Raw genomic sequence first — 11,534 nt, forward strand, 5'->3', positions numbered from 1 at the left:
GTGTTTTTAATTAGAGACACAGTGTGAGGGCATTTGTGTCATACCAGGGAATATTCACTGGGAAAATGTTGGTTTGTTTCATTGCACTCGCAAATCTTTTATTTCCAGTTGTTGCTTTCAGCTGTCTTTTTTTTTTTCGCACCCTGAGGATTAGACAGTTTCTTTGTTCACATATTTTTTTTTTTTTCATGTGTGTGTCTGTGTTTGTCCAGTTGATGCCAGGTTACAGTAGGAAAAACTAGAATTACAGACTTGTGTTTGTATATGCAACCAGTCAAATTGTCATCACTTCATCATTTTATCCTAAATTAAACTATAGGCTGACATGAGTAACTTGTCAAAAAACGCCCTCACATCCTTGGTAGCAACATTAGCATTAATCTGAGTTGATTTTCTGGTCACTTATTGAATATAAATCCAATATTCACGCTTTTTTAACTTTGTTTTTTGGTCTCCAAACTCCTCAGGTAAATATCTGACTCCTTATTCTCCCCTATGTTCGCCAGCTAGTTGCTAACTTTGTCTTTCTGCTATGACACTAAATGAACTATGATGATTTGCAGCAGATTAGAGAGATAATTCTCTCATATTGTTTTCACATAATCACTGGATTCCTAATTTAAAAAAGATCAACTATCGAGGCGATACATAAGTTCATCCAGCAACGTGTGTGTTTCCAACCATGAGTGTGTATGTGAGTGTGAGACATCATCTAACCCTGAAGTATGCTTATGTGAACACAAACACGTGTCACTGTGAATTCATTCGTACGGCCGCATTGCTGATGATGTCAGACACTATGAGGTGATGTCACTGTGCCCGCTCCCCTAGAGCTCACCTCGGGCCTCTCCACCCGTTGTGTTCCGCCGCTAATAGGATTGGACGTATACCTCCAACTGAAGCACATCCGCCCTTCGCCACAAATAAGACATAAGCAGCGGGCTTCCAGTGCGCAGTGGCCATTCCTGCCAGATGTCATTATTTCACATCTTCACTCCGAAATTCATGGCAAGTTAAAGCTAGGGTGGGCGAAAACAGCCGTTGAGATTCCGTCGCGTGCTCTCTGGCCTCTCCCTGCCACGCTACCTGCTGTAGCTCCTCCCACCGAACGTCAGTTATGCGCGTTCATGTGAATTCAGTTACATTGATAGGAAGACGAAACACGCAGGGACGCACCAACGTCGTTGCCAAGGTGACCGGACAGTCCCACAGCCAATAAGAACGGAGAATCGGAGCCTCGCTCTGATTGGTCAAAGTGTACATGAGCGGTGGCAATTTTTGGGTGCGGCCCACAGAGGCAGGGGAGAGCAAAGTTATGAGCAGATATTCTCAGAGCACTTCACCTACATATAGCTGACTGGCTATTAGGACAGTTTTGCCAAATATTACAGTAAAGAAATGACCCACCCTAGCTTTAAGAGTGAGCGCTCAACACTCTCGGCTCCCTGGAGGGGTCCGAGGGGAGCGTCTGTGACGTAAAGTTTCGCTGGTTCAAATCTGTGAGTCTGCAGGAAAAAATAAATAAATAATCCTAGTTGGGATGGTAAATCCTGTCCCTCAAAAGCAATCATCGTCAGGGCAGGGCAGCTAAGCCCCAGCACCTCCTGCAGAGGGGGGGGTTGCTTTAAAAGGAACAGACGGGGCAGGCTCAGCAAACCTTCCCTGGATAAATAAAAAAAGTTTAAAAAATTGCCAACTATAAACTATCAAACCCCAGCAGAGACAGGAGCTCCGTGAACGTATTCGCACGGCTCACAATGTCTTGTTATTGCCCGCTTTCTGTTGCATTACAACAGAAATACAGTCCAAGGACGAGCCTGAAAGATTACCGCCTTAGTGCGCGCTCTGTCTTTTGGGGGGGGACAGCTTGGCATTCATCGTCCAGCTCTACTTCCTGTTACCCGACAGTATATCAACTCCACGTCTCTTCTCCACTCAAGAGTCTGTTTCAGGTGAGGTGAGGTGATGACATCACTTGAAAGATCAGATGCAAATGCCTTCCTTGATTAAACCAGTCAGATAATAGAGTCCTGTTATCATATGAGATGGTTTTTCTTTACTGATGTTGTTCTGCGAGCTAAAGCGACCCGCAGACTCTGCTGATGAACACAGACAGGTGAACAAAGAGCTGGGCACAAAGTGGCATCACAGGAATAACTCTACAGCTAAAGATCAATGCAAATCAAACATCTGTTTTGCTTTCTTTATGGTGTCAGACCTGGAATGTGAAATATAGTTATATTACCGCTTTCTTTTAATTCCTATTAGTTTAAATCTGGCCTTGTGTGTTAGACCTCTCTCAGACCTTGCAGTAAAGGGGTAATTAATAAAAAGCAAACACAAAGCTGTAGCTGTGTTAACCCAGGTGTAAAATGCTGACTGAACAATATGTTTGCACTGCAAGACATCATTATGAAATCACCACCGTTTGACACTCTACACCAACTGTAATTTATTTATACCACAAATCCAATGTTCTCCTCTGAAACAGAAACTCCAGCATTCTCCATTTACAGTATGTTTTGGAGTACTGACGATACTACATCCCGTGAGAGAAAGCAACCTAGCGTACAGAACTTCCATCATATGGTGATTTTCCACTACATTGCATGTGTTACATAAAGCCAGGCTGCAGGACCTGGGGGTCATGACGTGGTGGCAAACCGCTTGAAATTGTAGCATCTGCAAGGCAACCATGAATACTGTAATGTCGAGCTGAGAGCGGTTAGAAAATGTTAGTGTTAGTGTGCAAATATTGCAAGGAAGAATTACCAGAAAAGCACATTAGACGCAACTACAGGCCTCTTACAAAAGAGGTGCACGTGGTGTTACATTTCTATCTGTGAGAGGACTACCTCTGGCCTTAAATACAGCAATGTTAACACATCAAAACATTTCATCAAGGAAAATTAGATTAATCATTCTCTTCTGGATTAAAAAAAAATTAAAATGACATTCCAAAAAAAAAGGCCTCTTTGGTGTGGTGCTCTTTGGATGGGAGTGTTTATTCCCTTCTGTTCTTAAATGGCACTAGTAAATATTGAATGCTGCTGAGTAGGGTTTGAAATTTCCAAATTTAAACGTGAGACTGAAGTGAGATCCAAAAAATTAAAAGTGTGGTTTTGGCACCCTGTAAGCCCCTCTCATCACCACCCATTCCTACCCGTTTTGACAGTGCCGTTAATCACAAACAACAGAGTCTTTCACTCCGTTATTCTGTTACATTCAATCCCATCCAGGAAAGAAAATATCACTACTCTGGAATGCTTAACTTGATCAATCATAAACACAAGACATCTGATATTCAAATTAACATTTCTTCCTTACACACACACACACACACATAAAATTTGAATTATTTTGCAAAGAAACAATGTAATTCTGATAATTAATACTGTCACATAATGGCACATCTCTTCAGTGCGGTAACATGCCTGGATGTGGTCGGATACACTAGAAAAATACTCAAATCGTGTGTGGGACTGTGTGAAAAGGAGGCTAAATTTACCATCAGCTGTTGAGTGAGCCTGCTAACCTTTATGAGGTCCTTTGAGTGGAGGTAAAACACGGCTACACACATAGTACACACAATGACATGAACACACACATAGAGACGCAAACACACTTGCTCACACACACACACACACACACACACACACACACACACACACACATACAGGCATACAGACAAATAAAGCGAACATCACCATTCTTGTGAAACTCTCAGGTAACAAATTTGCTCAAATCTACATCTGAAATCGAGGCACAGCCCGCATAATATATTAAAAAAAAAACACATGCGACTGAAAAACCTTATAAATGGTAATTGAGTAAACAAGTGGGTCTGCTCACGACATAGGCATACAAAGAGTCTCATTAGATATCTAACCGCTAACAAATGACATTTACACTTACAAAAATTAGAAAAGCCAGAGGTAACTAAAGTCCTTTTTGTGACATACAATAGTCTACCTTCTGTTCATGTTGAATAATGATCTTTAGAAAAAAGGACATTAACATTCAAATCCACCCTGCATATATTAAATATGAATTCACAAAACGTCATTAAGCCACCAATGCCACTTTTTAACAATTATACTAGATGTCAGAAGAAAACAACGTAATCACAGTAGATTACGGCCACAGACCAAGCTAACATTTTGAGCCCTGCCTTTACAGTACTGTCTGCTTTCTAACAAAGCCTCCACCTCGACACTTTTCTCTTATTTCAATGAGCTATGTAAACTAAATGAACGATAAATCTAGCCTGATGCTGAGGCAACTGGCATCCAAAGAGCCACCATAGATAATGAAAGAAGCCACCGGTTCACCTTGTTGTCTGCTTAATGTTCAGCTTTGCTGTGTTCCTAAAGCTCAAGTTCAAATTCCTTTTAAGAAAAAGCCTAAATTAATTGAATTTATAATGGTGGAAGACAAGGAGATGTAAGAAATCCTCCCATTTGAAAGGTCGGATCGAGAGTGTGTTTGGCGTTTTTGCGAGAAAAAAACAAAACAATAAAAATGAGTAATTGATTATCAAAATTGTTGGTGATTGATAAATTCCGCTACAAAATGTTTTACATCCTAAAATGTTGCAGGTGAAGGAAACGAGCATGAACGCAGAAAAACATAAAAACCTACATACGGTTAATGTGTAAAATATTCTTAAAATATAAATATTCCTTCTTTATTCTCTTTTGATACTTAAATACAAAGAAAGATGCATCTGGTTAATTATTTATTCATTCAATGTCTCTGCCCACTTAATCCTTTTCTGGCACACCTGGGGCTACAGCCTCTCCCAGCATGCACTGGGGGGATGGCAGGACACCGGGCAGGTAGCCAGTCCATGACAGGTTGAACTCAGCTAGGCAGACATCCACTCACGCTCACATTCATACCTACGGGCAATTTAGAGTCTCCACTCAGCCTGACTTGCTCATCTTTGCAATGTGGGAGGAAACCAAAGAAAACCCACACAAAACGTGTAATCTCCACACAGGAAGAGCCAAGGATCAAACCTGGGTCTTCTTGCTGTGGGGCGATAGTATAAACCACTAAACTATCTACTGACGAGGTCATGAGGAGGATTTTACAGTGACCCATTACATGTATGGACATGTTGGCTCAGGACTTAACCTGCCGTTGTCCAAACTGTGCAGAAAAGGTACAGGCACTGATTATTTTCTCAGTTAATTGTTGTCTTCTCAAGACTTCTTGAAATGTCTGTTTTATTTGGATTTTTGTCCAGAGTCCAAAATCCAAATAAATTCAATTTACAATGATGTAAAACAGAGAGAAGCAGCATTCCTCTTATTTGAGAAGTTGGACAACAACACATGTCTTTGCATTTTTGCTTGAAGAATGACTTTATCAGAGTAGTTGAAGATTAATTTTCTGGTACAGTCGCCAATTCTTTTTTTTTTTACATTCAGAGCCTCTATTGTGGTTTCTGAATGAAACTTTGAGTGTCTTTCTTCATATTTATGACATCATTATCCTAAAAATATGGGGGAAAATGATTGTTTGTTAATGTGATTATATAGCTGTAATTCATGGTGCTGTTAGATTGCTGCTAGACCACCCTGTTAATACAGGTGCTGGCGTCCCTTGGTGTGCTGCAAAGGGAGGAGCAAACAGTTTTTTGACCGCAGTGAAAACGTTCTTTTTGGAAGGCTAAACGCCAACATATATGGAATAAAGAATACTTTGCGTTAAATGTTGTAAATTTTTTAAATAATTACGTCTGTCTATTTACAAGACATTTCGACTTTTGGACAACACTACAGAGTTAATGGAAATCCAACGAAGCCACCATTTGAATTTAATCCTACAAGTGGTAATACTAATATTATAAGTGTAGCCTCATCTGCATCTGTCCAGAAATACCGGGTTGAAACAGAATGGATAGACATGCGGCATTCAAATGTTGATTTAGAATTTGCACATCAAACGTTATAAATTAAACATCGGAGCTTCTAACTATTCTGTACCGCCCTACAATGGACTAATTAACTAATCAACTAATCATTCCAGTTCTAGTGGTGAATACTGCTTATTTCTAGCACGATTGTGAATTTCAGACTGCAAACTATACACACCTATCTCACTAAATTAATTCCCCCCCGGAACTATACAGGACAACTATACAGGATGTAACAGTGACATTTCCTGAAAATGGCAATCATTTTATGTTCAGGTTCACACTTATTAGTTTTGTCATGGAAATGCTGTCATTCTAACACCCTGGGTAATTATTATTGAGTAAAAATAAAATATTCATTGATATTTTAACAGTCACACCACAATATTTACATGTTGTAATGGCATTGTGCCTAAAATGTCCTCAAAAAAATGCTGTAATTACAGAATAGAGCTATTTACAGTTATGTATTTGATTACAAATAATCAAATTATTTAAGGGGACCGAATTGGGGTAACATGCTTTTAGCAAGAAGCTCATAACTTTGATATTGTTTTGTCAACATCATGATGCATGAAACCACTAATGTTAACTTGCACTAATAAGGGCAACTGTAAAAATAAACGTTCCTAATTTGAGGCAGAAACTGTATGACAAACACTCACGTTGTGATGTGAAGGTCATACATTTCACACCTATTCCAGAGTTGGATGGAGGCTTGGATCAGCCAAGCTGGTACTGTACAAAAATTTCCGTGACCTGATATGACCGCCTCTCTCTACCGAGCTGAAGGAGACTGCAGCATATCAGCCTGTGACACTCAACCAAACATGCACTGTAAAAATGCAATAAGCAAAATAAGAAAAACATAATTTGAGAAAACATGCACGAAACATGCACACAAACACAAAGAGGTATAAATAGAAAAAATGTATTTAATGAATTGCTCTACAGGTGGCTGATTAAACACCCCAACAGTGCAGTATAGACTTGTTCAGTGTAGCATGCCGAATGCTAGACTGAGCAGAGAGCAATGCATTCCTCATTCACAGATTGATAGCCTGACACTGATGTTTAATCCAGCTTCAACCTTCAATGCACAGAGATGTTTTGTTTTTTTCCATTCATTTCAGAGGACATTATTCTACAGCCTCTGGTATCTCTTATTTCACTGGGCCTCAAGCTATCCGGGAGAATTTTTTAAGGTACGACTTTGAGTGTACATGTCAAAGGGAATGATAAAATCCCCCCAGTGTTCTGATATACTTTTAATTACGCACATTATTATTCAACATAGACTTTCTCAGCTATTGCACAAATGATGGGCAATATATATACATATATACACGTACGTTTCGTATTATATTTAGTAAAAAGTGATACCTTAATTACAATACTTTTCAAACGGCAACTCAACACAAATGAAATATCTTTACGTTATGAATTTATCTTAAAAATAGTGCATCCATTGGTCACCCCATGACTAATACTACTGACTTCTCCCACTGCCTAGGGTATTTGGCTAAAAACCTCACAACTCTGAATCACGGGCATCCATGGGATTGGATGACATCATGCCTGCAAACCTTATGAGCCAACCGTATCCAGAGGGAGATCGTTATCCCGGATTGGCAGCCCACTGATTGGTGCAGGAGAGAGGAGGCAGCTCATCCTGACCTTTTTGCTGTGAGTGAATCCTGACAAGATCAATCAAAAAGCAAAGGCATTCTCTCCCTCTCTTTCTTTCTCTCTCTCTGCGAAGACCCATTGAGTCATTCCACCCAGGCTTTGCAGCAGAATTGAATTACCCACCCACCCAAAGTGTAGCTGAATCTAAAAAGCCACTCCTCCCAGCGACTCAGTTCCAGCAGCCCCCATGCAGATTCCCCCAGTATCACTAAAGCACTAAAGGCTCTTCGTGGATAAGGGCCCGGGTATGCTTCACTAAAGCTAGATTAGTGTTGGGCAACAGATAAGAAAAAAGAGAAAAGAGGATCAGCTGAGGACTGAACTCAATCTATTAATACGGAACAAAAAGACAGAGAGGGTGACGACACATCTGGACTAAGGATTAATTTATTCTTGCCAAAAATTAACCATGCAGAGCCTTCCACTGACACAAAGTTAAACATTTTTGTCTCCTCTTAAGCAGCCTATCTCACACTGTATGCAGATGACTTACTATACTATTGGGCCAGAAATAGAGTACTGCAGGGATGAGTCCTAAAAACCACTTCCCATTCTCTTTCTTCGTAGTCAATGGGTTTTATGTACGGGTTTTTGGTAAGGTGGCTGAAATAAGGTCTGAGGTTAACAAAAGCTTAAGAGATTTTAACCTTTGGTTAATCAAAACATTAAATACTAGCAAATTTTGCATGTCGTGCAAAGGTGGTCGCTAAGAGGTGGCTAAATGAAACTACAAAACGGGGTGACCGTGGTGTTGTTCCTTTGTAGCCTCACTTTAGCATTTACGCTTCAAAAATATTTGCCACGGAACCTATTTTCTGCCAAAATCCAAAATCCAATTAAATATATCCCATTGGCTCTTCGTCGATGGAGCCACTGCGTTGTTAATTTCACATGTTGGCCTTCAACAATTTGTCATCCCCGGAGCACTTTAAATATATATATACATCCCCAAGGTGATAAAGAATGGGATCTTGCCTGGAGCATTAGTGCTTCCACTTGTTAGATCAATGGGTCCACATGGTCACAGCTCCTGGTGCAGTACAGACATATGTTTTGCTGCCGAGGTCAACTATTGATTGACCTCAAGGGTATCAAAGACCTTGAAATGTCTGCCAGATAAGATGTGTTTAAACAAGCCTAGTAAGTGACTGCTATGCACCACCCTGTGTGCTTATTCCTTGCATCCTTGAACATGCTGATGAATATGTAAAATACTACGTGAGCGCCTTCAATTTAGGCCCTGTTGAGCGTTGGTTGACCTCCTGTCTGCCGGCCAGAATAATGAAATGAGTGACATTTACTCAATATCTTGACATCATGGCATGTCTTTGACCAGAAAGCTTTGGGGGTACTTCAAAAAAGCTGAATGCACAGTCTTGTCTGACATTTAGAAGTGCTGACTTCCCACATCTAGAGGGATTCGGCCAGCAAATGTAAATCGTCCCTGAACATGGACAGGGGGTTCTTTGATACGCGAAAACATTAGATCGCTAAAGATCTGTCAACACAAGCCAAGAAGCTCTCCAGCTAGAGAATTCAGCCATAAACGTGTGATTAAAAGCAAATCACTTCTCCCGAATGCTCAATCGCCGGTCGCCTCCGCATCCGATTCCACACAAAGCTCGCAAAAGCTGTCCGCGAACGCATCTCCAGTACACTCAGCGCCCCACTGGAGAATGAATGGGCCCTCTCTTTTAACAAGATCATCTAGTGCACAGGGCTGGATGGATCTCGCGCATGCAGTACAGTAATAGCCTAACAGATGATGGTTCTTGGCACAGTCTGAGTAGTGGAGGGGTGTAAGACGGTCCCTTATGTCACATGGGAGAAAGAGAGGGAAAGAGAAGGAGGGGAGTAGAGGAGTGCTGCAGTGCATTGGTGGTGTGCTGTCTCTTTAACTATGGCCATGCTTGACAGGAGCTGCTGTATCAAACTACTGTAAAATCGACAAGGCCGAGGACGGCTCAGTGGCTGGCTGCTTGCTTCCATAGTGTCCATCTGCTCTCATGGATACAGCCATTGTAGAGAAGGGAAAAGAGAGAGGGAGAAGAGACAGTGAGGGGGTAGGAGAGCATGTGTGTGTGCGCGTGTAGTATATGTGTGTGTGTGTGGGGGGTGGTTCGGTGTGAAGGGGGGGGATGGAGAGAGAAAAGAAAAGCAGAAAGAGATAGACTGAAAGGAGGTGTGAGTTTAAGAGAGCGAATGAGGGAAGAAAAAGATTTCGCCAAGATAGGAAGGCCCATCTCTGCTGCTGCTGCTGCTGCTGCTGCTGCCTGCCTCCCACTAACTGCCTGTTCATGTGAGCCGGTACTTGGCATGACTGCAAATGGCTTGCCTGGTACATTAGCTTAACGCACTCGTCAGTGTGGGCTCGAATGCATCTGCAAGATCGCTGATCGCCCCGCCTCCCCGTCGCCTGGATCAATATATATATATATATATATATATATATATATATATATATCATTGCCAATCAATGTCACAGTCATATCAGCCGTCTTACCACATATTTCATCTGTAGATGTTGAGTCACCGTGCGGCAATAAATATCACACGGTGTTACATAATCGCTTTGAGTAACCATGGCGCTTCTAATGTATAGGTGGACAGGGGGAGATGGATGGAATATCTGTCTAGAGTCTGTTGAGCTTGTTGGCTGAAATACATACTTGGGCTGCAACTAACGAATAATTCCGCAATTTTGGTTTTTTTTTAATAAATTGTTTGGTGTATAAAATAGTGACAAATGCATATCACAATTTCCAACAACCCAATGCCTCGTCTTCAAATGGCTTATGTGCCCGATCAACAGTCCAAAAACCAAAAGATATTCAATTAATGATGTAATAAATGTGGGAAAACCAACACATTTTCACTATTTAGCAAGTGTCGCTACTTTAACATTTAAGGAGATATATGTGGGGATTTTACAGTATGAATAATGCCTTAAAATACAGGTTTACAGGTGTCATCTCGCCATTGACGGTGTAATATTTCAGCCTACCGATGCAGTTATGAAGTTAAAGCCACAAAACCCAACAGCCGATTGGTGCATCTCCACATTGACTTGCCTTACAACCCATCTTACGGCTAAACCCCGAGCAGTTGTACCAAATTGGATGAGACTAAACACCGCTAAGCTCCGACAAAAGCAATGTCTAAAAAGGAAAACACCACCGTGCGATCACAGAGAAAGAGTTGTCAGCGCCATCGATGACAACTCTTTCTCTGTGATCGTTTCGAAGGTGCAGCACTGTGCTCACAATTTCCTGGCAATGACTCCCAGAGTGGGCTCGCACGCACACACACACACACACACACACAAACACACGGGCAGAGCATCTCCCCAACATTATGCAACCAACTTCTATAGCTGCACTTGCACAAGAGGGCATTTTGGTCATTATCTGTTTTGCTCCGAGGGAATAAAGAAGCAGCGTAGGGGTGGGGGAGAAGGAGCCGAGTGGGGCTGCCACTGTTACATTTGGTCTCTCTTTGCATGTGAAGCTCAGGTGACTGAGCTCCATGACTCCAGGGTCACGGCGGAAGTCCAGGAGCCGAGAGTTGAGGTTTTTTTTATTTTTCCAGATCAGATTAGAGTCTCCATTTTGGAAGCACCCCCATATTGTTCGACAATAAGGGGGTTACAGGTCTGTGAGTGTGTGTGCTTGTCTCCACACATAAAACCAGCTCACTCTCTCGTTCTCGCTCTCTCTCACCCTGACAGTCACATGCAGCACACCTCCACTCTCTCCTAAACCCACACACTGACTACACACCGCTGATTTTCTCACACACACACACACACACACACACACACACACACACACACGCTCACAGCTACTCCTCCTCCCCAACCGGTGCAGTTTTTGGCATCTAAACCTCTTTGATAACAGGTACTCACACACACCACGAAACCCCC

At 41.7% G+C, this 11,534-nt stretch overlaps 1 protein-coding gene across 1 annotated transcript in view; it reads right to left on the reverse strand.

Moving 5' to 3' along the window:
* Positions 1 to 11,534, reverse strand: part of syngap1b (synaptic Ras GTPase activating protein 1b) — a gene marked incomplete at its 5' end in the record, with an annotated part of 129,281 nt that overhangs the window by 114,626 nt on the left and 3,121 nt on the right.

This window comes from Anoplopoma fimbria, chromosome 20 (genome assembly GCF_027596085.1).
Source record: "Anoplopoma fimbria isolate UVic2021 breed Golden Eagle Sablefish chromosome 20, Afim_UVic_2022, whole genome shotgun sequence".
Lineage (NCBI taxonomy): Eukaryota > Metazoa > Chordata > Actinopteri > Perciformes > Anoplopomatidae > Anoplopoma > Anoplopoma fimbria.